The sequence below is a fragment of the Cherax quadricarinatus genome, chromosome 70 (genome assembly GCF_038502225.1).
Source record: "Cherax quadricarinatus isolate ZL_2023a chromosome 70, ASM3850222v1, whole genome shotgun sequence".
In the NCBI taxonomy this organism is placed as follows: domain Eukaryota; kingdom Metazoa; phylum Arthropoda; class Malacostraca; order Decapoda; family Parastacidae; genus Cherax; species Cherax quadricarinatus.
The window spans coordinates 11,333,392-11,358,617 of NC_091361.1; the positions used below are offsets into that span (position 1 = coordinate 11,333,392).

The 25,226-nt window shown below is 42.0% G+C and overlaps 1 long non-coding RNA gene across 1 annotated transcript in view; it reads left to right on the plus strand.

Annotated features, from left to right (window-relative positions):
• LOC138854792 (uncharacterized) overlaps positions 1–25,226 on the plus strand; it is a 1,005,594-nt gene that overhangs the window by 524,196 nt on the left and 456,172 nt on the right. Inside the window, exon 2 of the long non-coding RNA XR_011393965.1 lies at positions 23,853–23,895. This is a non-coding gene — a long non-coding RNA (uncharacterized lncRNA). The remainder of the gene's footprint in view (positions 1–23,852; positions 23,896–25,226) is intronic.

A 25,226-nucleotide genomic window follows, 5' to 3' on the forward strand; every position in this document is an offset into this window, starting at 1 on the left:
ACCTCAAATTCTACGACTTTAAGGGTGATGGACTGATTACATCGTCTTCACATCTCTACTGTTCCTGCCTACTTTCTGTATTCGACTGAAGAAGCCTACTGTGTAGGCGAAACGTTTCGGAATAAAGTTGTCTAACTGTTGCATATGTGTCTTACCTAACAACCTGTCGGTATTGTATACCATTTTGATGTTCACCCTATACACTGTGTACGTTAGGCCCATATTGGAGTATGCGGCACCAGTTTGGAACCCACACCTAGCCAAGCACGTGAAGAAACTAGAGAAAGTGCAAAAATTTGCAAGAAGACTAGTCCCTGAGCTAAGAGGTATGTCCTACGAGGAGAGGTTAAGGGAAATCAACCTGAAGACACTGGAGGACAGGAGAGAGGGGGGGAGGCATGATAACGACATACAAAATACTGAGAGGAATTGACAAGGTGGACAAAGACAGGATATTCCAGAGATGGGACACAGCAACAAGGGGACACAGTTGGAAGTTGAAGACACAGATGAATCACAGGGATGTTAGGAAGTATTTCTTCAGCCACAGAGCAGTCAGGAAGTGGAATAGTTTGGGAAGCGATGTAGGGGAGGCAGGATCCATACATAGCTTTAAGCAGAGGTATGATAAAGCTCACGGTTCAGGGAGAGTGACCTAGTAGCGACCAGTAAAGAGGCGGGGCCAGGAGCTTGGACTCGACCCTTGCAACCTCAACTAGGTGAGTACAACTAGGTGAGTGCACGTGCGCGCACACACACACACACACACACACACACACACACACACACACACACACAGGACAGGAGGGTACGGGGAGACATGATAACGACATATAAAATACTGCGAGGAATTGACAAGGTGGACAAAGACAGGATGTTCCAGAGATGGGGCACAGAAACAAGGGGTCACAATTGGAAGTTGAAGGCTCCTATGAGTCAAAGGATGTTAGGAAGTATTTCTTCAGTCATAGAGTTGTCAGGAAGTGGAATAGCCTAGAAAGCGACGAAGTGGAGGCAGGAACCATACATAGTTTTAAGACGAGTTTTGGTAAAGCACATGGAACAGGGAGAGAGAGGACCTAGTAGCAAACAGTAAAGAGGCGGGGTCAGGAGCTATGAATCGACTCCTGCAACCACAAATAAGTGAGTACAAATAGGTGAGTACACACACACACATGCTGCAGTATATGGGCGCCTGGCTAACCTGAGAATAGCTTTAAGATACTTTGGTAAGGAATCGTTCAAGACTCTGTACACTGTGTACGTCAGGCCCATACTGGAGTACGCATCACCAGTTTGGAACCCACACCTGGTCAAGCACGTCAAGAAATTAAAGAAAGTACAAAGGTTTGCAACAAGACTAGTTTCGGAGCTCAGGCAAATGTCCTATGAAGAAACGTTGAGGGAAATCGGACTGACGACACTGGAGAACAGGAGGGTCAAGGGAGACATGATAACGACATAGAAAATACTGCGTGGAATAGATAAGGTGGACAGAGACAGAATGTTACAGAGAGGGGACACAGAAACAAGGGGTCACAGTTGGAAATTGAAGATTCAGTCGAGTCACAGGGATGTTAGGAAGTATTTCTTCAGTCATAGAGTCGTCAGGAAGTGGAATAGTCTGGCAAGTGATATAGTGGAGGCAGGAACCATACATAGCAGGGAGTCAGTGGATTTAACAGCGACCAGTGAAGAGGCGGGGCCAGGAACTACCACTCGACCCATGCAACCCTAATTATATGAGTATACACAACAGCAATATTACATTTAGTACACCAATAAACACGCACGAACACTGTACGCACACCACCAACACTACCCTATGCAAACACTAAACACAAGACTCACTACATACACACTTTACACTACAAAACACTACTAAACACTCAAAACAACACTACTTCACTCTAATACAATCTCCAACCACAATATACGCTTCACCACAGTAATAATGGCCTCTCAACAACACTCTAAAACTACGACACTCTCCAAAACTACGACACACTCCAACAACACTAGACCCCCAGCAACATTATACAGCACTGCTATACACGTCACCATCATTGCACAACACTACTCGCATCAGGAACACTACACAGTAATGAACAACCAGCAACACTAGACTCAACTACCACACTCACTAGCACCATCATACTTCAGCAACACTGCACAACACTACTTCACTCTACAACAGCTACACAACACTGTAATATTGTTCTCCCAAGCATCACCACATAACAATACACTGCACTACTATAACAACGTACAACACTACACACCATTAGTACAGACTTCAACAACACAACTGCACTTTTCACCATCGTAACATTGTCTTGGTCAACAACACTGCTAAACACTCCTCCAACATTGCACAACACTACAGGGCACTTTAGCAACACTACTACACATTTAAATGTGATAATATTGTCTTGGCCATCAACACTGCACAACACTACACAGTACTACACAACACTGCAACACAACTACACGTTTCACCAGGGTAATATTGTCCTGGCCAATAATACTGCACAACACTCTAACATTACAGCACGATAATATTGTATTAGACAGCAACACTGCAGCAACACAACTGCACCTTTCACCAAGGTAGCATTGTCTTGCTCAGCAGCACTGCTAAACTCTCCTCCAACACTACACAACACTACTGCCCACTTAACAACACAAACAGTGGCGGCCCGTAGCCTGATAGGCAATACTCCTGCTTCAACACTGTTCGTGGTTCGATCCCCGACGTTGGTGGAAACATTGGGCATGTTTCCTTACTTCTGTTGTCTCCGTTCACCTAGCAAGCAAGTAGGTACCTGGGTGTTAATCGACTGGCGTGGGTCGCATCCTGGGGGGACAAGATTGAGAACCACAATGGCAGTTAGACAAAAAGTCTTCTATGACACATTGATTTTCTTGGGTTAACTTGGGTGGTTAACCCTCCGTGGTTAAAAATCCGAAGAAAATCTTAACTACACATTTAAATACGATAATATTGTCCTAGCTAACAACACTACTCAATACTACATTGCAACACAACTACTCATTTCACAAAGGTAGTATTGTCCTAGCCAGCAACTCTGCAACGCTCCATATTTCACCAGGGATATATTGTCCTGCACAACAACGCTACGCAACACACAACACATTTCACTAGGGTGATGTCCTGGCTAGTAACATTGTACAACACTTCAACAACACATTTCACCAGGTTAATATTGTCCTGGCCTACAACACTGCACAACACTGCAACAACACAGCTACACATTTCACAAGTGTAAAATTGCACTGACTAACAACACTACGCAACACTACAACAACACATTTCACCAGGTTAATATTGCCCTAGCGAACAACGCTACGCAACACTACAACAATACATTTCACCAGGGTAATGTTGTCCTGCCCAACAACACTACGGTCCTTACGAGACTCGCACCATTACCTCGAGAAACACGGGCCATTGGCCACTCCAGCATCGTTCTCCTGCTTACTCAAACGTTCCTCAACTACGTACGCATAAAGCAACTCCCACTTTATTTCCGCACCCGAACTGCAACTTTATTGTGCTCCCTTACTGCTTATGATGTATAATATAGCAGAGTTGCGTTCGTATAATTTGGCAGTGTTGAGGGGGTTGATTATAGGTGCGGTGTGTGCTGGAATGCTAATGCCTGCTTTGATGAGTTGGTCTCTGATGAGGTTTAATAATGATCATGTTTTTTTTTTACCTGTGTTGATGAGTCTGTGTGAATATCGGAATTCATTATGGTTATTTATCTGGTGAAGGGTTCTTGATCCGCGGAACTGAAGTTACCCTTAGGCTCTTTGGCTGGATCTTAACTAATTTCTTTACATTCTCCTGTGGCTGTATGGCCCCAGTTTTACCGTTTCTCTGTAAATAAAGTAATACCAGGAGTTGGTATTTGTTTACATTCATTATCGTGAGTCATCGCCGCAGCTGGATATGCTTTTTATTTTGGTAATATTTTTTTTAATCCAGTATTGTTTTAGTTAAAGATCACGCAGACGGAAACTGTTAACATTTTTCAGTGCTTTCTGTATTAGTATTATTATTATTATTATTATTATTATTATTATTATTATTATTATTATTATTATTATTATTATTATTATTATTATTATTATTATTATCTCAGATGCTCTTAACACGAGAGATCATCATCCGATTGGCTGCAAATTTTCAACACCGATGTACGAGGTGCAAATTCTATAAACAAATGGAGTGTGTAGATACCCTCTGACAGAACTTGTGAATACCCCCTGGCAGCATCCTGGAATGGCTCTGATAGCTTCTAAAGCCCTCTGCGTAGTATATCTTCAAACTGACAGCTCAGGGAAATGCGTAATAGCTTCGGGAAATGAGCAACTGCAGGTACAAGTTGACCTCGAGCTGTTGTAAATTTGGGGATTGAGTGACAGAGTGGTGGTAGCGGTGGGGATGTTTCAACACTGCCACTGCTAACACAGTTCGTCACTGTGGACGCTTTGTGCTAGTCGAGCTCTTGTTGCGGAAAGTGATGCTCTCTGTGGGCATCGGGTAATGCGGCGAGCTGTGGCTTCCGCGTTCCAGGCGTGTCATGACACAATATCTGATCCTATGCCTCTATTATTCAAGAAATTCCTGCAACATAGCTCGAAGCAGGTGGCTACGACCTCACTGCTAGTCCATCCTTATGACCAGTTAGAGAAGGGGTTCTGAATTTCGCGAAAGACAAAATCTAGCGGGAAAAAAAAACATACCTACACGATTACAGGTAATTTTTTTTAATTCTTCATGACGCCAAAGTGTGATGCATGACGCTCGCTATATGTCCAAGATCATGAATTAAGCTATTGAAATTCTAGAGGAACTAAAACATCTCACACCTAATGTTAAAATACGCTTGTAAGCATGAACTACATCGCTGTGACAATCGATCTTAACGCAGGATTTACAATTTTAGTTGCTTCTTCAGCTCAGACCAAAAATGTTTTACACTAGGAATCATTGAGGTACCCACAGTCGGAAGCAGCCAGTCAGGACCTGGTAGGACAGCTTTGGTACGTCTATGAGGATATGTTTCCATTGGTCTTAGATGTTGATGGATGTTTGTAGCTTGGTTTATAGCACCCTCTGCTCACATACTGAGGGTCCAGGATCGATCTCAGTCACAGGTGAAAGGTTGGACGTATTTCCTTACACCAGTCGCCCCTGTTCACCTAGCACTAAGTAGGAGCTTAGGTGTTAGCCGACTGTTATGAGTCTCATCCCAGGGAACAATATTAACCTAAGTTATCCAGAATGCTCTACTTAACCAGGGAATGCCAATGATATCAGCTAGATCTGTAATAGTTGTATAGTGTACTTGTAGAAATAATGACTGTTATTGTTATGTTCTAGCTGTAACAGAACATGAGATGATTGCAGCCCTAAATGAGGAAGTGGACGGACTGCAAATCATAAATCGTGTCAATATTTCTCTGAGTTTGTCTTTTGGATTGTCATGCGATGAAGACTTTGATGAAGTTTGTCGACCGACTACATAAGTATGCATATTTCTTTAGCAAACATCCAAATGACTGCGACAAAAAACTGAGAGTTTCTGGAAGCCATTAAGGCTGTGAATACTACAGAGGCTGTCCAACCAAAGAGCGGTTTCAGTAACTACGACAAATAGTGTTTGAACATCGTCGAAGCTTCAGAGAACCAGAACAAAATCTCTATCAGGGCGACAATAAATGGTTGCCCAACCATGATATCCTCTTCCATCAAATAACACCTCCTACAGTAGTTGAAGGATACTAATGAAACTCGTGAGTGTCCTCTGAATATGAGATGATCGGAAGTAAAATGAACCTGCATATATAAACTTTGTATATCTTATATAATTATGGACCTCTCTAATATATGTCGTGTCGAATTGGTAAAACTGGCCAATTAGCAAGAGCTCATTTAAAATTAAGCCCTTTCTAGTTTTATGTTAATGTAAAAATTAATTTTGTACCAAAAGAACCTTAAAAATCTTTCCTAACCTTATTAAAACAAGCGCGGCTTAATTTACTCTAATTCAACTAAATATATTTTAGATAAGTTTACAATAATTCAATAATACACAAACACAATGAAACATATATTTTTCGTTAGGTTCAAAATGATTTTTGCGAAATTATTACATACACAAATTTTCGTTTGCCTTAATCAGCAAAAAGAGCGTTGCTATCTTAGCCAAAATCGCAAGTTTTACCTATTCAACACGACGTATATTATATATTTATATATATATATATATATATATATATATATATATATATATATATATATATATATATATATATAATTATCCTCCCCACGTCTGTGCTGCATAATTTAGTTTCATTGCTTGTTTGCACGCTGTTGTTTACACTTCCACAAAGCGCAATGCAGGTATCCAGACTAATTGTGTTCATTTTGCGAGTTATTATCTGTGTAGCGTGTATGAAGTTAATCTGTTTTGTTATGAAAGGTTATGTTTAAGTTATCTCGATTACCCTTGAGGAATTATTATTTTTATTATTAATGAGAAAGCGCTAAATTCGTAATGTTCACAGCGCATGTTATATGCAAGGTTGTCACTTGTTTAGGATCAAGAGCCCTTACAAGCAACAAGACACCTGTAGGTATCTTGTTGCTTGTAAGGGCACATGCTCGATCTCTGTAGGAACCTTGCTTGGATGTCTGGTCCAAGTCGGACCGATACGTCGTCGTAAGCTTCTCTCTTTTATGTGTGGGTTATTTGTGTATCGTTCCAGTCACGGTATTGTGCCTTTTTGTTATTTACGGAGTCTGCTTGGCACTGGCGTTGCTAGGGTTGGTGTCACTCGGGGCGACACTTCTGGTGTCACCCCCATGAACTTCAAGGATGGGGATGGGGGGAGTAAACTCCACTTACGTCACTACTGCATGACCACTGACTAATGTTTAGCAATGATAATGTTTAAGGGCCATAAACCGAACAGGAGAATACTTCTCTACTTTATTAATGATAAAATAAATAATCGTAGAAATATTGAGGGAACATAAACTCAAATACCACTTTGAGTACAGGCAACGGATATTACAATTATTCATGTTCAGCAATGCCCAAAAAAAAAAAAAAAAAAAAAAACTTGAAAAATAGACAAAAACATTGAAATATCAGAGAAACACTAGTTCCGATTTGACCTTAGGTACAGGTAACATCTAAGTGAAGCTGATCTTAGATTTCCTTGTCTCCAATACTGCAAAAACATCTATCACATCATCAAAATCAATGATTTTCCCTACATAGGCCTATTTATACTCTCTAATCATATAATTGATTATATAGAAACGACGGATTCTTCTCTTATGTTGTTGCAGCACTGTTTTGTATATTAGTGTCACCTTCTTTAGAGGCTCTATGGTGTCACCCCGTAAATGGTGTCACCCGAGGCGGCCCTCCCTTTCCTTACGACGCCACTACTGCTTGGATGTCTGTAGGGACCTTGCTTGGATGTCTGTAGGGACCTTGCTTGGATGTCTGTAGGGACCCTGCTTGGATGTCTGTAGGGACCCTGCTTGGATGTCTGTAGGAACCTTGCTTGGATGTCTATAGGAACCTTGCTTGGATATCTGTAGGGACCCTACCTGGATGTCTGTAGGGACCCTGTCTGGATCACTGTAGGAACCCAGCAAGGATCACTGAAGGAACCCTGTGTATGTAAGTACGGACACCATGGTTTCGATCGATCGATCGATCGATCGATCGATCGATCGAGAGAGAGAGAGAGAGAGAGAGAGAGAGAGAGAGAGGAACTGTTAAATGTTGATGAGGAAGGGGAGTGTCAGTGATTTCATGCATTGATCAGGGAGGTATGACATCCTTTAGGAGTGAGGAAAAACCAGATGTAGGTGCTTGAGGTTGTGAGTAGAATGAAAGGGGATAAAGTAGCTGGTATTCATGGGGATCATGAGGGAGGGGGTAAAGAAGGTTTTGTGTACAAAAGGCTTGGACATCTAGAAGGTATGTGTGAGAATGTTAGGAGAGTAAGGAAGGTAACTTTTTGTGAAAGCATTCAGGGAAACCGGTTAACCGAACTTGAGTCCTGGAGTTGAAAAGTACAGTACCTGCACTTTAAAGAAGGAGTGGGGGATATTTGTTCTTTGTAGGGTCATCTGAACTGTCGGTCAGAGCGCTTTAGCAAGCCAGTGATAGTGTGAATGATGCTGAAAATATTCTATTTCTTCTTCGGAGTCAATGTACGTCAGTGGGAGACGACCAGTGTACTTTGTTCAGTTCCCAAAAGTTGGGCATAGGAACGCAGGAACGAGTCCTGGCCAGCCGCAGTTCTGTTAATGATATATATATATATATATATATATATATATATATATATATATATATATATATATATATATGCAATAAGATCACGGTAAACAGGTGATTTCAGAATATGCAAAACAACCACTGTGAAAGAATAGTGAAATTCCAAGCGCTTTCGTAACTACTCACATTATCAAGGAACTGTGAAAGTTCATTGTTCATTGTGGAAAAAGACACTTATTTACTTTCATTGTTCCTTGATACTGTGAGTAGTCACGAAAGCGCTTGGAATTTCATTATTCTTTCACAGTGGTTGTTTTGCATATATATATATATATATATATATATATATATATATATATATATATATATATATATATATATATATATTAATATTAATATTACTTGTGTTTTTAAAATCATTAACACACACCTTCACTATTGAGGGGCTTACTCCTATACTAAAACACACACACACACACACACACACACACACACACACACACACACACACACACACACACACACACACACACACACACACACACACACACACCACACACACACACACACACACACACACACACACACACACACAACACACACACACACACACACACACACACACACACACACACACACACACACACAAAGAAATCAGGGTTATTACAATATCTTCGTGGTTTGTCTTCACTAATTTGCCGGTTTAATTTTATAATTTCTTGTTGGTGCATGACTCGTCTGTGTGATGAACCATGTGTGTGGTCATGGAACACTCGTATGTCAGTGGATAACAACTAGCATTAACCAGGGACAACAACAAACATTAACTAGGGACAACATCCAGCATTAACCAGGGACAACAACTAACATTAACCAGGGACATCACCTAACACTATCCAGGGACAACAACCAGCATTAACCAGGGAGGACAACTAACATTAACCAGGGACATCAACTAACATTATCCAGAGATAACAAACAGCATTAACCAGGGACAACAACAAACATTAACTGGGGACAACAACCAGCATTAACCAGGGACAACAACTAGCATTATCCAGGGACAACAACTAACATTAACTAGGAACAACAACCAACATTAACCAGGGACATCAACTAACATTATCGAAGGACAACAACTAACATTAACCAGGGACATCAACTAACATTATCCAGGGATAACAAACAGCATTACCCAGGGACAACCAGCATTAACCAGGGACAACAACCAGCATTAACCTGAGACAACAACCAGCATTAACGAGGGGCAACAACTAACATTACCCAGGAACAACAACCAATATTAACCAGGGACAAAAGCGAGCAATAATCAGGGACAACCAGCATTAACCAGGGACAACAACTAGCATTAACCAGGAACAACTAGCATTAACCAGGGACAACAACTAACATTAACCAGGGACAACAACCAGCATTAACCTGGGACAACAACCCGCATTAACCAGGGACAACAACCAACAATAACCAGGGACATCAACTAGCATTAATCAGGGACAACAACCAGCATTACCCAGGGACAACAAATAACATTAACCAGGGACAACAACCAGCATTAACCTGAGACAACAACCCGCATTAACCAGAGACAACAACTAACATTAACCATGGGCAACAACTAACATTAACCAGGGACAACAACCAGCATTAACCAGGGACAACAACTAACATTACCCAGGGACAACAACTAACATAAACCATTGACAACAACCAGCATTACCCAGGGACAACAACTAACATTAACCAAGGATAACAAGTAACATTAACCAGGGATAACAACTCTCATTAACCAGGGACAACAACTATCATTAACCAGGGACAACAACCAGCATTACCCAGAGACAACAACTAACATTAACGAGGGACAACAACCAGCATTAACCAGGGACAACAAGTAACATTAACCATGAACAACAACTAACATTAACCAGGGACAACAACCAGCATTAACCAGGGACAACAGCTAACATTAACCAGGTACAACAAACAGTATTACTCAGGGACAACACCAAGCATTAACCAGGGACAACAACAAGCATTAACCAGGGACAACAACAAGCATTAACCAGGGACAACAACTAACAATAAAGAGAGAACAGCACTGAGCATTTATCAAACGACAACGGCAACAAGTAACTACTAGACGACGACTTAAAATAACTACAAGATGGATGTAAAATGCGCATTGAAAAGTGATGTAGAAAGTAGGTGTTGAACACCGCCTTACAATTACCAGATTACAACGTCAGAGAACCATAGCACAGTGACGGACAATAACCAGATTACAACATCATATACCCAGATCACAGCGACGTTTCCCACCGAGGAAGGGTGACCCAAAGAAAGAAGAAATACTTTCACCATCACTCATTCCATCACTGTCTTGCCAGAGAGGTGCGATGCTACAGTTCAAAATTGGAAATATCTCCACCCCTCCTTCAGAGTGCAGGTCCTGTACTTCCCAACCCCAGGACTCAAGTCCGGCTAAGCGGTTCCCTGAATCCCTTTATAAATCATACTTCACTGACACTCCAACAACACGTCAGGTCATCAAAAACCATTTGCCTCCACTCGCTTCTATCTAACATACGAACGCTTGCTGGAAGTCTAAGCCCCTCGCACACAAAACCACGTTCACCCCATTCCTCCAACCTTTCCTATTATGATCCCTACCCCGTCTTCCACTACAGATGTATACACCCTCCAAGTCATTCTATTTTGTTCCATCCTCCCTAAATGTCCGAACCACCTCAACAACCCCTCCTAAGTTGTGCAAGAATGGTATATAATACCGACAAGATGAAATTAAGACACATGTGCAATATCTGGGTATCTTTATTGTAGACGTTTCGCCATCCAGTGGCTTTATCAATACAAATTCTAGGACATAGCTTGAAGACAGTAGAACTATGTACAGAAGTCGTAGTCGTGGAGATCTCCACGACTACGGTGCTCTTCGCACCTACTCCAAGGTTGAGGGACTGATTACCTCATCTTCTGTATATAGTCCTACTGTCTTCAAGCTATGTCCTAGAATTTGTATTGATAAAGCCACTGGATGGCGAAACGTCTACAATAAAGATACCCAGATGTTACACGTGTCTTAATTTCATCAACCCCTCCTAAGACCTTTGAATAACACTTAGCAACCCCGCACCTCCTTATAATCTCCAACCTTTAAAACGATTTGCTTTTTAACAAAGTGCAACAAGATACCTCCCTATGGGTGCCGCTTCCACAAAATAAAATTTTGCAACGTAGTGTTTTAAAAATCAGTGTAAAAAGAGATTTACAAGGATAAGATGTTCAGCATCGTGTAAAAATGTCAATTACTTCCTGTTAAGAAAGATTATTTTTAAAGAAGCCTGAAGGGATATTTATAAATTGGCTTAACAAATTTTAGTTAATGTTTAATAGAAACTATCAAACTATTAAAATATATAAATTTATTATATATTTTTTTTTTAATTTTATAAACACCAGCAAGGCAGGCTAATATAAATCCTAATCTTTCCTATTTTAACATCCTAACTTAAAAAAAAGCTGGGAACTTGGTTTTTATGTCAGTTCAAATTTTCCACTTCTGACCATTAATCAGACAGAGCAACCATATCCATTAGCAGAAGGAAATACAACTATTTGATGAAAAGCTAGAGTAGCCGCCTTCGTGGTATTCAAAGACAGAGTAATTCAATCGTCAAGGTCCACACAACACCCGGCTGATGCAGTACTTGATGACAATAACAAAAAGGGTCGTGCAGTGTTGTCCTCGGTTCTCTAATAAAAATACATTAACAAGAAATCAGTATTTATCCAAACTCAAAATACGTATTTGTAACCACGCCAGCACAAGATCAAGAATCATAAAGCAAAAATAAACTTCCCACTCAAATTTTTGACTTCACCACAGGTCCTGTCATCTCACCCACTCACTACTTGACTAGTCCACCCTCGTGCAGTTCCCTCGTTCGGGAAAAGCTGCAACTTTCCCTACTGGGTTTATAAGTTTTATTTTGTACAAATTACATCCGAGTTGGCATTCACGAAATACCCCAAGCAATCAAAACCCAATTCCCTCGTGCTGTACTTCAGTCACACGGCACCACGCTCTAGCATTGAGGGTAGAAGTTACTTATGTATATTCCCAGTAAACAGAAACTTCATGAGAAGGTATCTGTCAATACCTGGGAGAGCATAGATCACCTGTGAAATGACCCAATGCACATAACAATAGTAACACCCCAAAAACACAGGCCTCAGAAAGGGTCAGAGTTTTTAAATTCAAGTTACGTTGAGTACCAAGCAAAAAACTTTACACCACATGCCCCGGAACGCTTTGGATGGCCTAAACAAAACTCAGCCATTTTGTAAATTATGACTGAAAAAAGAGGTTTCCAGAAAATCTATAATTTTATAAAAATAATAGACCAGGAATGAGTTTAGTTTCCTTGTAATGGAGGAGTTAAGATATGTTGCAGAGCTGTAGAGTGAGGTAAAGATGGCACGTCTTCAGGATACAGATTCTTGTACTCTGTAATATGGTACCTTTGTAGCATGCAGATACATTAGCTGGATGCAGACCCAGTGAACTACATCAACTCTATACACAAATAATCCGCACTAAGGAGACTGGTGCTTATGACGATGTTTCAGTCCTACTTGGACGGTTAGAAAGTAAGCAAGAGGGGGCAGGGGAAGGGAGTGGTTGAATGAGGGAGGGAGTAGTACCAGTAGTAGCATTTCCGTTCTACCACTCCCTTCCCCCCTCATTGATATTCGGGTCTCCTCCTCTCCTTGTTTCACTGTGACTGGTTAATGATCCAACTCAGACTGAACATTGTCTTAAGTTTCATTCTCTTAATAAAGTGTTGGTTATTTCTGTATTGTTCCAGCCACGATATTGTGCCTTTTTAGTCTTCAAAACAGAAAAATTTGTGAAAATATATACTAGTATAGCGTCAAAAAAAACGAAGCAAATGCAATGAGAACTTATATAATGATGGTAAGAATGAATGAGAATAATATAAAGAAGGTGTAACTCCAATTTAAAAATTTTGTATGCATAAATTTCTTATGTATCTTTTATCCTCGACCACCACGATTGACCCAGAAAAATTAGGTGATCATAATTTCGAGTTATATTGTTACCAACCAAAAAAACAGTTATGAACGAATATTATCAGGATCTGCATGATCGAAACTTCCGGTAAATTTTTTCTCCAATAACTACGTAAAGAAAAGTTGAAATTCCTGGAAATATAAATATTAGTGTTCCAGAATAATGTGGCTGGTTACAGTGGTTTGCCGAGATGAAAATTTGCCAGCTAACCAAATTTTATTAAATATTGGCATTTGTATCCGTTAAATAATTAAATAATGTTTCTTCTGATATGATTCAAAATATTGATACTGAAACATTTGACAGCAAGGATGATGGCCTATAAGTTCCGTCTGATATTGTTAACTAAACTTGCATTCATAAGACTAACGGCAATTAATGGAGTAGGCCTTTTTCTGATAGGCTACAAAAGTTAAATACTGGAAGCTTTATTAAAAGAAAGTTTGGCATCTGAGTTGAGTAAATTGTAGTATTAAAAAATACGAATCATAGACTATCATTGTTAGTGATTAGTATAGATAATTACAAACACACAAATTTAATGGAAACTGCCCTACGACATGCCAATTCATTTAACGTCATATGACAATGACTCACGAAATTGTAGTGACACGATTGCAAACAAACCATACCACGGGCGGGGATAGAATCCGCGACGGTCTGGAGTTTTGAGACTCTCTGATCGCGGGTTCTATCCCCGCCCGTGGTATGGTTCATATGACAATTCTTACTACAAGGTGATGCATATTAAAATTAATAATTAAAATATGCAAGTCACCTGGAAAGTGAATATGCTAGAATGTTATTTTCTCCCATCATGTCTACCTGGAGTTTACCTGGAGAGGGTTTCTTTGGTCAACGCCCCCGCGGCCCGGTCTGAGACCAGGCCTCGTGCTGGATCTCAGTGTGAAATTGCTGGATATGCAGAGCCGGGAGCTAAAGGCAGGCATTTTTATTTTTCATCGTATGAATTTAAATGAGAACCGACTCGCGAAATCGTAATGACACGATTGCAAACAAAATACGGTACGGGTGGGGTTTGAACTCGTGGCAAATGAATCTTAAAACTCCAGGCCAGCGCGTAAGCCACTGGGCCAGCTGGCTACAATAAGTGAGAAGGTTGTGGTCCGAGGGGACCAAGACTAAGACCTCCTAGATACACCTGGAGAAGCTCAAGAGTCAATACTAGGGTGATTGCCTCTTTCTCAATGGCACTGTAGGCTTTCTGATGCTTCTTCAATTTTGCAGAGTAAAAGTCCACATGATGCAACAACTGTTCCTCTGATCTTTGCCAGTTCTCACCTCGCATGTATCTGCTTGAATAACAAATGGTGCATTGAAATAAGGGCTCAGCAGTGTCAGAGATTTGGAACGTAAGCGTTCAAATGCTCAAAAGCTCTTTGGCACACTTTATCAAAGTGAAACTCATACTTCGGGCTGGTAAATGAGGTTAAAGGATGAGCCACATGTGAGTAATCTGGACAAAAATGCCTGTAAAATGCGATCATCTCAAGGAAACACAGTAGTAAAGGCTGTTAGTAGAGGCTTCAGTGTTAACAAATGCCTTCACTTTGTTCTTGATAGGTGAAACTTCACATTAAGCAGTGACATGACTCATAAAAATTACTTTGACTTGTCCAGGTTCACTTTTTACCAGCTTGAATTTCAAGTGAAGCTGGCAGAGCTTAACATAAAAGCCTTAAGCTATTCCGAGTTCTTGACCCCAAGAACTATACAGAATGAAAGTCATCTAGATATGCATCAGCAAGAACATTCCGCGTTCCAGACGCCATTTGTAATTGAATAACCCTCTCCCCTTATAGTAAAGGCAGGGATCTCTCTCACACTGTCTGCCGAGGAGACTTGGTAATAACCTCGTAACAGATCCAGCCTAGATACATACACTTGGTCAGTGATGTCAACTATCCTAGGTAAAGGATATCCACCAAGCCTAGTAACAACATTCACCTTATAGTAATCTGTGTACATGTGTATCTTACCATCTGGCTTAGGAACGAGAATACTGGATGAAACCTATGGACTATTATTGACGAATGAGAGACTTGTGCAGCGCTTTGGCATCTCTGAAGAATATAAAGGCGGAATACCGAGGATACATTTCACCAACCAGTGGTTTTCTCAGTTCAGTACAGAGAAGCTGAAGATCGGAATAAGTTCGAAGTAATCAGTCCCTCAGCCTGCAGTCGATGTGGTCATTCCATCAATCTTGATAAGAGTACAGCATTTGCACGGAGAAGGGGCTTATATACCGCAGACAGATGAGGCGAAGCAGCCGTAGGCTGCGTCACCATGGAAAAATCCACGGGTGGATGTACGCCAGTCTACAGTTCCCTATATCAGGATCCCAAGATGATGTGTCTGACAGGAATTGTAGATAAATGGTTCAGAAAATCAACATGATGACTGAGACACCCAAGTGTTGGCACAAGTATCTCATTTATCAACTTGTCGGTTTTCTGGACCATTTATCTACAATAGTTATTGACTTCCATGAAATTGGCCTCAGCCTTTAACGTATCAATCTCATCTGAGTTTGCGTGATACAGCTTCTGTATCATCATTGTAGTATCACCCACATCCATATTGTTAATTAAAACCCAGTGAACACAACCATTTAACATCTCTATATATGCATATAAACGAGCAGTTGCAACACCTGATTGGCTCTGACATAAGAAAAAGCAGACAGAAGTAGTCTGGATTATGTAATATCTCAAAGGTATTCAGAGACATTTTGACTCTTTAAGGCATATCAATCAATTCATCACAGTCAGATTCTACAGGATTCATAACAGATACTCATTGGATCGTATGTTTTATGTTGATTTTTATGGAAAATGCTCCCGGGAAAACGTTTTAGTGTCATTTAATTTTACCTTGATTTTATAAGGGCCGATGAGCCTAGCCTGCAGCACATTACCCAGCTTTGTTTAATAAATACCATGTTGGCCACTCTGAAGGATAGTGGCATGATTAACCTATCATACTGGTCCTTCATCGTCCTCTGTGTGGCTAAGGTTTCCTACAGACAGGTCATGAATCTGACGAAGTTTATCCCCCAATATTGGGTAAGAGAGCTGGTCTAGCACCCCTTGAGAATATAACGAAAAAGATTATTTGGTATTCTGGTAGCGGGGAGTTAATGATACGTCTTCAGAGGCTTCTTCGTTTATTCTTAAGTAGTGGTGGGTACACAGGCTTGTGTTGTGCCCATGGCCCGGACAGGGCCATCCCACGAGAGAGAGCTACTAGTACTTGTGTCTTCCTGCTAGGCCGCTGTGTGAGTGAGATGGAGGTATGGGCCGGCAGGCTGGCGTGCCTACCGCGAGGCCTGGCTACAGAGGGCAGCACCTGAGTGGCGCGAAATATGAACTAAGCTGGCAGACAGCATGGGCTGTCTGTGCAGACAATACAGGCTGTCTACATACGCTCGGCCACCTACCGCGCGTCGTCCCAACGCGACAATACTGGTAGTAAAAGAAACTCGGTCTCTCTCTCGTAGGAACAGGGCACAGAACACAAAATAAAAACATATATATACATATGGACATGCAAAAAAACTTCCTACAGGGAGGGAAGAAAAAACATGTGGGGTGTGCTAAACATCGTGGTCATAGGCAATGAGCATCGAAGGGCATCACTGCACGCCTTCCTGCGTCTGGACAGATACTGCAACACAGGAGACATCGCTGCGGCTGAGCCGTGACATAACAGGTTACGGTCTCCTCTGGAACGGTGAAGCAGTCATCGTAGGAGTCGCTGCAGGTTTTCACTCAACCTGGGGCACGACATGCTGGTGCCCTCGAGTGAGGCGTCGACAAAACTCGGCAACTGGGCAGGACTTCTGGCAAGCGACTCAGGACACTTCTCGACTGGTACTGTTGCTGGGCTGTCACTGCCGGCGAGCGTGGAGTGAGTTGTGGAGCGAGTCGTGGCAGAGACGACTGGGCGAAACATCTGGGAGTCGTAACATCATACACCAGACTGCAGTGAGAGAGCTAGCAGTCAAAGTGACATCTTCTTTGTGCAGGCTGCTCACTGAAGCTTGTGACACGAGGCTGACACAGCGCCTGCCGACAGGCCTAACTGCGGCTTGGCGAGTATCAATCAGCAGTTGGAGTTATAGCAGAGGTTAGTCTAAGCATCCCCAGACTTGTTTCTCTACATATAACAGCACTCTGACGGTCTGGAGGTGAAGTGAAACAAATCTCGATGGGAATCGTAGCAGGTACGATTCTGCAGAACAACACGAGCGACGAGCATAAAAGCTTTCTGTACAAGAGGGCTCATACACTCAGGGCTGAGTAATCAGCTGTCAAACACACTGGTCACACGGGTGACTTAACACAGTGGTGCTACTCAGGTCTGGCTCAGACCTCACTGGACACACGGAAACTTCACAAACACACCGCGGTACAACATGTGAGAACACTGACTGAGAGGAATTAATTAACACACGACATATATCTTCTCTCAATCTTCTCGACAATATTAAAATAATTACTAGAAACACTCGATGTGACATCATGTGATGTCAGGCGTGATGATGTCAGCAGCACTGACGTCAGCAGACATCTCGAGGTGACGTCAGGCAGACATCTCGAGGTGACGTCTGGCAGACATCGTGACGTCATGAAGTCGGGCAGCATCGTGGGTGACGTCAATGTGATGTGGGCAGCAGACCACAGCATGTGGCCTGGGACATCTGGTAACTCACGTAGCTCATAGGTCTACGTGACATCGCCCACACCCACATGGCGTCGTGATCCATGTGGTGTCATGATCTACGTGGCATCGCCCACACCCAAGTGGCGTCGGGATCCACGTGGCGTCGTGATCTACGTGGCATCGCCCACACCCACGTGGCGTCGGGATCCACGTGGTGTCGTGATCTACGTGGCATGCTGGTCCACGTAGCTTCGAGTGGCCTCGGGCACTCGGATACACAGCTCTGGCAATGAATCACACGAAAAACAGCAGAAAACACAGCAGAGGGAGTGGGCAGTGGTGAGTGTATGGTAGTGTGGTGGCGAGGAGCGTTGGTGAGTGTATGGCAGGGGAGCATCTGGTCATTCCTCCTCCTCCTCCACCCACAAACACGTGGAGAAGCTCACACTGGACGCAGAAATCACCACAAATATCACCTCTGGCTTGCTGAAACAGCTGTGCTGAGCTGAACAACAACAGCAACATACAAGTGACGCTGAACACGTGACTTGAGAAACAGCGTGGGATGCTGTGGCGTGGGGTCACTGTGACGCCACTTACAATTCTCGAAGAATTTCGGCAAATTTTGGCCTGGATCCTGCTTGTACCTGTGTCTGGATGCTCAAACGTGCAGACACGACATCAGGATAACTTGTTGAGAGATGGATGCTTCTTGCATGGGATGATGAAGTGAAGATGACTTCATCCCTCTTCCAGACAGCCCATGCTGTCTGCCAGCTTAGTTCATATTTCGCACCACTCAGGTGCTGCCCTCTGTAGCCAGGCCTCTCGGCAGGCACGCCAGCCTGCCGGCCCATGCCTCTGCCTCACTCACACAGCGGCCTAGCAGGAAGACACAAGTACTCCCAGCTCTCTCTCGTGGGCATGGCCCTCCCGGGCCATGGGCACAACACAAGCCTGTGTACCCACCACGACTTAAAGTAAGAAGCCTCCGAAGACGTATCATTAACTCCCCGCTACCAGAATACCAAATAATCTTTTTCGTTATAAGAAGAGCAAATGGCCCTCTAACATTATAACCGTAATGATACCAAAGTGACTAAAATCAAGAGACTCTTAAACTCACTCATTACAAAAAACAACAAGGATATCCCCTCGTCTCAGTCATTCTTATTTTTGAATACATACGATCGTAACATAGACTTTGTAGTTTGGTGGTAACTTTCAAGGGCACCTTGACTCTCACTTCGGTAAGCAGAAGAGATCCCATGATGGAACTGCAACTGGAAAAGAAGCTCCTTAAACTCCTTGGATGTGAAGTTCGAACCCTGATCAGACTGGATCTCCCGTGGTACTCGTGTAAAAAATAAAAAAGCTAGCCAGAGCTCTTGTACCTGGCTGGACTCTTCATCATCAAACAGGTAGCCCATGCCGAGTTCAACGTCTAAACTAGCATCTTTGGTCTTGTGTCCCAGTGACTCCACACGGTGCACTGACCGTGTCACAGCCACCAATGGAAAAACGACTGGTATTAATTAAGAGCTTTGCTCGATCCAGAACCTTTTTTTGTGGGGAGTAATAATTTGTTCCCAACATGCACACATTATTTGCGACCAGCAGTTGCGAATCATGGATGGGGAATTCAGCAGGAAGACCCATGCACATGTAACCAGTGAATCACACTTTCTATAAAAAAAAGCGCAGAGACCCAAATAACTCCAATAAAATAATAACTCCAGCGAAGGGGGCAGATGACACCTTTAATTATCACTGAGGACTGGAGTGAGGTGCCATACGTACCTGAGTCCCTGATGTATATAACTCTGTAAGGTTGATTGCTGTTTTTGCAGTGACATAAAATTCCCACATTACACATCACAAGCTTGACAGCACATCGGATGGCAGTGTGTAAGGAGATCATCAGAATCAAGAATTTCGGACAGAATTTTTACGGGGCCCCCGGACTTGTTCAGGCTCGTGGGTTTCTTGTGTCGCATGATGGGTAAAACCACATGTCAGCAAAGTATTTATGGTTTGTGACCAGATCTCTCTCTAGCTTAAAACATTGCTGGCGAACATGTCCTGGCTTATTACAACAACTGTAGAAGAAATGTTTTAAGCTTTCTCTTTAGGTTGAATTTCTTGCTAAGCCTGATCTGCAAAGGTTGCTTAGTAACTGGTACCACAGCAACCTGTGCCTGCTGAGGCAAGGCAGGCAAAGGTAGATTAGGGCTAACCCATCTTGGATTCAACTGCTGATTGCCTGCCTGAATGAGACATCGACGCAGATTCTTATGCACCTCGTAGGTAACAGCTAACTCAGTGGCCTCCTCGTCACTTGTGTTAGCCACAAAGTCCTTGATTAGGATCAATGGAAAGTAACCTGTCACAGTCGCAGTTCACCTCAGCTGCTTTACACCTCTATGGGAATGCAGCCTCCTTAGCCAAGGCAAAATTATAGTAAGAGTCACTGCTACTCCGACGAAGGTCACGGAATTTCTACTGATATTTAACAGGTACCACTGCATAGGCTTTTACTCCTGAGAGGACATTGTTGATGTCCTCTCCTGACTTCCTTCTCGCAACTGGAAATAGAGCCGTGTAGCCCAGTGCTGCCTCGTCCAGTTCAAGACAGCTGCCTAATTTTCGAAGATAGCAAAATATATATCCAGGTTTGCCTCATTGTATCTTGCCACAAGATCTGCAGCTTCACGGTATTTGATTCCTATTCAAACATTCATATTCCATCCCTGATCATCAGACCATGCTAACCAGTAGCAGTCATATTTGTCTTTTGGAAAAGGAACTACCTTTTATGGGCCAGTAGGCCTGCTGCAGTGTTCTCCATTCTTATGTTCTTGTGTGAGAAAGTTTGATTGAACTGCCTTTGGGACTGAGTTACGAAAACGCGAACAAACCAGCACTCACAAATAAGATGCATAAATGGTAATAATTCTTGGGATCATCTCCGTGAATCCGTCACAGACTTGAGCGCCTAAAATGAAAAGGAAAAACTGCAGGAAATATAACTATTCTGAAATACTCAGGAAAAATCAAATAGTGTTTACTGAATGAATGTTGAAATTTAAGATTTATTTTCTTAGTGTATATTTATAAACATTTTAACTCATCGCTCGATTAAGAATTAGACACATGTACAACATCTGGGTATCTTTATTTGTAGACGTTTCGCCATCCAGTGGTTTTATCAGTATAATACAAAGACATAATGTGAATATTGAAGAACTATATAGAGAAGATGAAGTAATCAGTCCCTGAGCCTTGGAGGTGGTGAAGACTACCGTATTAAATCTTTAGAACAAAGAGGGTTCTAATAGAGCTATCTTTGTTCTATTTGTCTGTGTGTGGCAGCTGAGGTACAATAACAGCTTTTAACCTGTAAAACTGATTGGTGTAAAAATTGTGTGTGTGTGTGTGTGTGTGTGTGTGTGTGTGTGTGTGTGTGTGTGTGTGTGTGTGTGTGTGTGTGTGTGTGAGTGTGTGTGTGTGTGAGAGAGAGAGAGAGAGAGATAGAAAGAGAGAATGAATGAATGAATATAAAGGAGATGAAAGATACACAGAAAGTTATTTCACCTGAACCAGTCAGTTAGGATGTTCATGTTGATTATTAATTTAACCTGCTAATGACTTCCCCTTTCACACATGTTAATTTCGAAGACGTGACTGTGTGTCCTCGACCGGTTGCTTCCTGAATAACACTAGATTTTCAGCTTTTATTTAATATTACGAAATGTAGTATTTAAATATCCCCGATGAGGGGATACCTAACATATTTCTTCCAAGATTTTAATTTTTTTTTTATCGTAAAAACACCTTACCTGAGCGGCATCTGATTTTCAGTGCCAGTTTACAGATTTTAACTTCAGCCACTCGGCTGTTTTGTCTAAAAGATCGTAGGATGTATGCAAATTCCACATTCATTAAAAATAATTTTTTTCTTTTCGAATTATAGAGGGACTGAATTAGAATATAATTAAGAAAACTGAGACTATCGACACCCTCTGTTTTTTATGGTGGTTTTTTTGAATCTCACAAGTTTATTATGTAGTAAAAAAATCATATTTTGGAATGGGTCAATAACAGAGCCCCATATATGCTCAGGTATAGTGTTGCTTTCATGCTGCAAGATTATCATTGATAACTTGAGAATGCCTCGTCCGACTGGCTTCAAATTTTCAAAGTTATCGAAATTAAGTAAAGAAACGGACATGCAACGATTGGAATGGGTAGGTACTCTTTTTCTTTTTTAATTTTATAAGTCCAGATTTTGGTTACTATATGCTAACGTCAGAGAGCCTTTTATAGCAACCTTCAAACTCTCAGCACTGATGTGTCTTAGTAAGAAACAGAAGGCTAAAATTCTAATTGGATTTGTCTGTGACATCTTCGTCAAATTTGTTTTAAAATGGTATGGTATTTTTTTCCGTGAAATAAGTATGACTCCTTTTCATAAGGAGTTTCAGCCATTAAAAGTTCAAGCCTCAGAAGGGATTGAACTTTTAATGGCCGAAGCTTATTATAAAAAGGTCGATATCTGTTTTTGACTAGTGGTTGTATCGGTGCAAATTTGTTAATTTACTAACTTAATGAACCTGGTTTTGATTTTTTGGGTTATCCCAGGTTCTTAACACACATGCTGCTATGAATGTTAATCTATGCAAGTGTGTTTGTGTTAACCTGAATAAACTTACTTAATTCTATGCAGTGACTGTAGCATGTGCCTTCTAGTCACCTTTAAAAGTCCAGCTTTGCTGAGTTTTTTTCCTGGAAAGTTTTAAACCTTAGAGAAAGAATTAAATTGATTTTGAACTTTGTAGATGCCAATTTTCCATTTCGTAAGAAATTCTGATAATTTTTGAATATCTCATTTGATGGGCTTAAAATCCTCAAGGACGATAAGTTGAGAATTAGAATATTTCAAACGTGTGTTTTGGGGTACTGCTTCTGTGCAGTAACTTGATAATGCATCTTCTGACTGGCTTTAAACTTCCAGAGCTGGTGTATGTTACTTAGCGGAAAGTTCGAATTGGTTTGGGTTGTGTAGCTGCCAATTTGCCATATTTATTGAAGAACTTGGGATATTAGTTCCAATGTGATATACTGAGAAAGACTATTATGAGTGGACTTGTATCTCAAGTGATTACCTTTAACTACATTACATAATTATGCCACACGGGATATACTCGTAACTTGATTTAGATGGGTCTAGCCTAATGGGAAGCGTTGGACACCTTTCTTGGATCACACAAAGACTAGAGCAATTCTAGTTACGATCAATTTAGGCATTGACCATTTTCAAACTGTTTCTCTAATAGTACTAAACGACATTGCACCATCATTGACATATAACAGTCTTCACTGCCACTCACTCACGAAATCGAAATGACACGATTGCAAACAAACCATACCACTGGCGGGGATTGAACTCATCTCGAGTGAGCCAGCTGCCCTAGTGGATTAAACGCTGGCTTGGAGTTTTACGACTCATTCGCTTCGAGTTGAATCCCCGCTCGTGGTATGGTTTCACTGCCATTCCTACAGTGTGCAATGCAACATACATATACACACACACACACACACACACACACTTGTTTCGTTAGAGTTCGCTTCGTTATTTTATACAGAAAGCTTTTGCATGTCATATTTTCATGCCTGTGTGTTTCTTGCAGGCGTGAAGACCATCACTGATGTCAGGTGCCGCGTATTGAACAGGTAATGTCACCTATTCTCTCTTGCGTGTAAGATTGTCCATTATTGTGCATGTATTTTGAATGGTTGCATATCTGATTTGTATGACTGAGTTTTTCATGGTTGCATCTGCGTTGTATGGCTGTGTGTGTGTGTGTGTGTGCGTGTGTGTGTGTGTGTGTGTGTGTGTGTGTGTGTGTGTTGTGTGTGTTGTGTGTGCTTTGTGTGTTGTGTGTGTTGTGTGTGTTGTGTGTGTGTTGTGTTGTGTGTGTGTTGTGTGTGTTGTGTGTGTGTTGTGTGTTGTGTGTGTTGTGTGTGTGTGTGTGTTGTGTGTGTTGTGTGTGTGTTGTGTGTTGTGTGTGTTGTGTGTGTGTGTGTGTGTGTGTGTTTGTGTTTTGTGTGTGTGTTTTGTGTGTGTAGTGTGTGTGCTGTGTGTGTGTGCGTGTTGTGTGTGTGTGTGTGTACTCACCTAGTTGTACTCACCTAGTTGAGGTTGCGGGGGTCGAGTCCGAGCTCCTGGCCCCGCCTCTTCACTGATCGCTACTAGGTCACTCTCCCTGAGCCGTGAGCTTTATCATACCTCTGCTTAAAGCTATGTATGGATCCTACCTCCACTACATCGCTTCCCAAACTATTCCACTTCCTGACTACTCTGTGGCTGAAGAAATACTTCCTAACATCCCTGTGATTCATCTGTGTCTTCAGCTTCCAACTGTGTCCCCTTGTTACTGTGTCCAATCTCTGGAACATCCTGTCTTTGTCCACCTTGTCAATTCCTCTCTCAGTATTTTGTATGTCGTTATCATGTCCCCCCTATCTCTCCTGTCCTCCAGTGTCGTCAGGTTGATTTCCCTTAACCTCTCCTCGTAGGACATACCTCTTAGCTCTGGGACTAGTCTTGTTGCAAACCTTTGCACTTTCTCTAGTTTCTTCACGTGCTTGGCTAGGTGTGGGTTCCAAACTGGTGCCGCATACTCCAATATGGGCCTAACGTACACGGTGTACAGGGTCCTGAATGATTCCTTATTAAGATGTCGGAATGCTGTTCTGAGGTTTGCTAGGCGCCCATATGCTGCAGCAGTTATTTGGTTGATGTGCGCTTCAGGAGATGTGCCTGGTGTTATACTCACCCCAAGATCTTTTTCCTTGAGTGAGGTTTGTAGTCTCTGACCCCCTAGACTGTACTCCGTCTGCGGCCTTCTTTGCCCTTCCCCAATCTTCATGACTTTGCACTTGGTGGGATTGAACTCCAGGAGCCAATTGCTGGACCAGGTCTGCAGCCTGTCCAGATCCCTTTGTAGTTCTGCCTGGTCTTCGATCGAGTGAATTCTTCTCATCAACTTCACGTCATCTGC